Raw genomic sequence first — 5,709 nt, 5'->3', positions numbered from 1 at the left:
AATCCGGCGGGGGGGGCATGCCCCCGGACCCCCCTAGAGGGTTTCGGGGACCACACCACCGCTGTTGAAAAAAATCCTGCGGGAAACACTGATCTCTGTATATGTCGATCCTCATGTTCCAAAGTACCGGTCTCCTAAAAACGGCCATAATCATACGCTCCCCCATCTTTTGTCCGTAAATAAATTCATGTCCGTACGTAAAACACTAGCAACTCCTTCCGTAGATTTACGGAAGCACGGATACGAAAAACATACGTATGTGGAAACGAGGCGTTAGTTTGGAAGTCGTGCTTAGTGACACGACAAATAGCCTACTTCCAATTGAAATACAAGATTTAGAAAACAGGCCTACGTGTCCCTGATCACGTTTCAATAGATTAAATAACGTGACAGTGTCACGTATTGTCGTGAGACCAGGTTCGAGCGTGTGCATGGGTTGAATTGCGTGTTTCTCACGCCGAATGCATGAGACATGAGAGCCCTGTACTTACGTGACACAAACCAGCACCGCAAACGTTCTCTCCCGCTTGAGATGACGTCTTTCTTTATAGGTTCATGGGTCTGATGCGCCGATTTCCCATGCTGATATCTCCGGAGATTCTCGGGCATCTTCGACAATTTGGCTATAGATTGTCTCATTACACGCTAAATGATATAATTATAGCCTAATTATATATATAGCCTATATAGATATATAGGCAATATACATAATTAGGCAATAGGCCTATATATATATATATAGCATTTGTGGTTTTGGCATAAACATAACTACGGTGCACTACTATCTGCGCACACCCTTTCTGAAGCCTCTCTCTCGCTCTCTCTCTCTCTCTCTCTCTCTCTGTCCCTCCCTCTCTCTTCTCTCTCTCTCGTACCGTTTTGTGGAGCACGTTAATTGTCTGAGAACACTCCCATTCAGAATGCATTGGTTTACAATTCGTTCTGTGTAGCACGAGAAAAGTCGGACTATCGTGCTCTGGAACACGTTTCAATAGATTAATGTTCGTGCGCATGAGCACGCAATCGCGTGATACCGGGTTGATTGATATTGGGTGCTATATATATAGTCGAATAATAAAATAAAATTCTAATTTGGTGCCGTTGTAAGTACCATATCGGCTCGGCTTCCAGATCGGCTCGGGGTCCGTCGTCTGCTGATTACGTCACACAATATCATTGGCTGTACGCTTGAATGGGCGTACATTGTGATTGGCTGTACGTCGGACAGTTGTGATTGGCTGTTTTGTGCTGTAGCTGTGGCTGTAGTCATAGCAACCACGTAACTAGATACTGTACGTCGGAGAGTTTTGTCTCCCGGAGATGGCAGCAGCTATGGAGAGCTTTTATGCAGAAATTAAGCATTTCGTAGAAACTAGTGTTTACCACACCTTAACCAACACTAGCTCGAAACCAGAGAGCAGAAAGGCAGTGATTCGGAAAGCATCAATAAGATACACAATAAAAGGTAAGTCACACAGTGTGAATTAATTTTACTTAACTTTACCTTCCAACAGTACTTCAAAATAAATGTAGCATGTAAGATAAAATAAAAGTATTATCATACTACCGGGTACTAAAAGCCATCCTAAATAAGTAGGTTTTAGCCTAGATTTGAACGTCATAGAAAATATTGTCTGTTGCATCTTGTCTGAGGTGTCTTATCATAGCCCTCTTCCTTTACTTTTTTCCTTCCAAGTACTATTAGTAATATTAGCTGTTCAATTCAATCCATATTTGAAACATTTCAAGGCCTTTTGGACTTTCTCGTGCTGCTTTTAGTCATAATATAACCTACCCAGTTATTATACATACATAAACACTCAGGGTTTAACGTAATTGGCGAACAATCCAACTGCATCGATGCAACGCCCAAACATCGATGCATATTGCTGAAATGCCTATTTCTGCGCAAAGCGCCAAGCCACTTGTATCCGTTCACCGGTTAAACGAGGCAACAGCGAGCACATGTGTGAGCGCGAGTAGGAATATGTCTAGTTTTGGGACATATTGGGCATATGTCCCGTTTTTCCAGCCTAACGTGATTAAATGTAGCCAAATCGGGCTGAAAATGTGCCCAATCTGGCAACACGGACGGCTTATTTTAACAGCCAAGATGATTCCGAGGGATGTTTTGTTTTTAGAAGAAAACTATCCAATCCCGGAATGGTCTATGTTCAAAATGAAAGACCATTACAGGCTCTTTAATTTAAGCCATAAAAAACCTTTTGTACTTAAATGCAATTATTGGCACTTTATTATTTGTATTAAAAATGGATTGTTTTTGTTTTAAATATCCGGTAGAGCAAAGAAATAAAATGATGAAATTATAATAAAGTTGATGTGAGTTGATGTGAATGTAAGAGGTTGTGTTAAATGGTCATATGATATCGTCTCATATCGATCGCATGCCCCTGAATCGAAATCGTATCGCGGCAGACTTTTGATATCTGCAAATATCGTATCGTTGTCCAATGAATCAATATCATATCATGTCGTGATGAAACCAGAGATTTACACCCCCAAAAAACACTAAATGAATGTTGTATTTTCCTGCTGCATCAGACGAGCAGTTGTATTACAGCTTCCAGGGAAAACCTTGCTTGGTGGTGTGTAACCAGGAGCAAGTCTGTAATGCCTTAAGGAGTGCCATGACAATCTTGGCAGTGGGGGTCATCCAGGGAGACGCCGAACAACAGAAAAAGTATTTGCGTCCTACCATTGGAAAACACTGAGGGAGGATGTAAAAAAATGGGTGAGTGTTATTAGTACTGAAGGAAATGTTAATTAATTTGATGGAACGGTTTCAGATTGATGGGTAAGACAACTTTAAATGTAACTTCCTACACAACATTAGTTATACATTAGTTAACCTTTTTTTTTCTGTCACTGTCACTCGAAAGCCACGGACAGAGGTTTGCATACTGGAGAAATGAGGCCACAGCATTGCTCCAAGGATCACTGCAGCCGATCTACAGGATCCCGAAGACCAGAAAAAGGGATCATGAGGTAAGCATGATGTTGATGGCAGAGGACACCCATTGTCATGCTCCTTTTTTGTTATAGACTCATTAATGCAATTCAGGTTTCTTATTCTTACATGTCTATATAAATAATTTTCCTTCAAAGGTTCAGTTTGAAAAGGCCGACAGGTGCTTCATATTGGAGGTAATCTTTCTTTTTTTTTTAAACTAGAACCTGTACACCTAAACATCACGGGAATGTGTTAATAAGCTTGATTTTTCCTGACCTATATTTTACAGATGCCAACATCTGTGCTTGATGAAATCCTCAAAGAGGTGGTGCTCCAGGAAGGAGATACTGTCTACCTGGCATTGGCTCTGGTGTGTACCACATTCAGAGACATTGTGTCCACCAATTATTTGAGAAGACGGGCACATTTTCAGTGGCTTGACAGTAAGTTATTTAATAGCAGTGGTATACAATACTTAAGTACTGTGGTGTTTTGAATATCTATGGAAATGTGCTCTTTTGACTCACAATTTTGTTACACAGGTGTTGCTACATGGAGTAGGTTTTCTGCAATGTACAAAAAAGCTTTCTGCATCATGTACACCATTGACACCTGCCTTGGATGTGGACAACTATATAAAAACTGCCCACCAGGTATACATCTTATACAGTACTTGATAGTGTTGGTATCTGTGATTACACACAGTATCATAACTATGCATTGATCACATCTGTAGAGGTCACTTGTCAGTATGTTTTTTTTCCTTCCTTTTTGTTTTACAGGATATGTTGGGACAGGAAAAAGGGGAGCGCTAGAAGCAATCTATTCTGAAGCTGAAGATCCGGGATACTGCAATCACTTCTGCAGCCAATTGCAATAGGTAAACATAAGTTTAACACAAACACAAATCCTAGACTAAATTATGTCACTGAAATGTATGTAGGTCTACAAAAAGACCCTTGAAACTAATTGAGTGATGTAACTTTTAAGGACCCTTAAGATACAGTGCCGTCAAAAGTATTCAAACCTTACAATAAAAAAAACTAAATTTCCCTCAGTGATCTCCACTCTGTGCCCTGTAATGACAATAATTTCATTCATTTGTTTTATTTTACTGTTTTTTTTTTAATTGAACGCTGAATTTTATCTTTATCGTTTTTGCAAATCTTTAAAACCTATGCCATTTTCAATTGTGAATGAAGCAACTACCATGGACATGTCAGTTACCAACTTAACTTCTTGACACTATATCTGCACATCTTTGCTTGTTGCAGATGTCCCTCTTGCCTGTCCTCCAGCCCCTGCACGTCGAGAGGAGCAGACACCCGTTTGTGCCCAGAGGACATTACTCACATGTTGGACTTATGAGAATACTTTGCAAAATCTCATGACACTGTTATTTTTGTAAATATATATATAGTTATATGTCCTTAAGATGTTTGTGTTAATATTTGTGTTGTTGTTTCTGCATACAAGGTTGACCTGTTCTTAGTTAGTTTCGATTGAATATGCATGTTAAGTATTACCTTAGTTTGTTTCACTAGTCACTTTTGTTGTACCTAGTAACTTTAAATTGTTCCATTTTTTCCACATTTGTATATAGTCACTGTTAGTACCTGGAAGCAGTAGGAGTGAGCTGCCTTTTCTTTTGACTTGTTTTCTCATGCTTTTTCATAGTTTAGGATGTTAGTTTTAGTGATGGTCTTTTTTATTATTTACTTTGACATAGGGTTTAGGTAGCTTGAACTTCCCTTTAAAATCTAGTTTGTTTTGTTTAATTATTTTGGCCTTGGTTCACTCCGAAGAGAAGCTTAATTTTCAGTTTGGTGTATTGTTTGTGTGCTAAGCAGCAATAAACTGCTTGTCATTTTGACTACGCGTGTGTGGACTCCTATTTATGTTAGGCAAATAATGTACAAAAAACATGAGAAGCATTGTGATTTTTCTGTTGGATATGTGTATATATGCACAAATACACACACACAGATGAGTGAAAAATAGCTTAAAATTATAGATATATAAGATAAGATATATACATATATATATATATATATATATATATATATATATATATATATATATATATATGTTATATATATAGATATATATAGATATGTTATATATATATATATATTTATTATACATAATATATTATATTATATCTATAAATAGTCTAACAGTCTAAGTAAATGAGACGGTGATGTTGTCTGTCTATATATCGTGAAAGAAGAATGCAATTTAGTTTGTCCCAGTTGGGTTGCTGTAGATAGCGTATTGTGTGACGTAATCAGCAGACGACGGACCCCGAGCCGATCTGGAAGCCGAGCCGATGTGGTGCCTACTATGGCAAGCCGAATCGTCATTTATCAACTAAGTTTGACTATCCGGAATTTACATTGTAGATATCAACAACTTCATTCAAGATATCTGTAATGTAGTTGTGACTAGTCGAAACGACAGTTAGAGATATCTGTAATGTAGTTTTGACTAGTCGAAACGACTGTTAGAGATTTCTGTAATTCAGTTTTGACTAGGCGAAACTGAATTACAGATATCTGCAATGACTTCACGGAAAACGACATTCAACTCGTCACACATCTTAAATGACAATTGCAGATATCTGTAATTCAGTTTCGCCTAGGCAGAATGAAAGTTAAAGATATCTCAAACGTCATTTGAGTGTTGGGCATTACGTTTTAGATATCCAGAAATACGTAATTTCCCCTTGCCGCCATAAT

General features: G+C 38.3%; 1 long non-coding RNA gene across 1 annotated transcript; it reads left to right on the top strand.

The window, feature by feature from the left end:
- Positions 1-959: 959 nt before the first annotated feature.
- On the top strand, positions 960-3,237 carry LOC130387739 (uncharacterized). The gene is made up of 3 exons (XR_008896346.1): positions 960-2,752; positions 2,901-3,006; positions 3,127-3,237. It is a non-coding gene; the product is annotated as an uncharacterized LOC130387739 (long non-coding RNA).
- Positions 3,238-5,709: the final 2,472 nt, after the last annotated feature.

This window comes from Gadus chalcogrammus, chromosome 8 (assembly GCF_026213295.1).
Source record: "Gadus chalcogrammus isolate NIFS_2021 chromosome 8, NIFS_Gcha_1.0, whole genome shotgun sequence".
Lineage (NCBI taxonomy): Eukaryota > Metazoa > Chordata > Actinopteri > Gadiformes > Gadidae > Gadus > Gadus chalcogrammus.
This window is presented reverse-complemented; position numbering and strand designations above follow the sequence as displayed.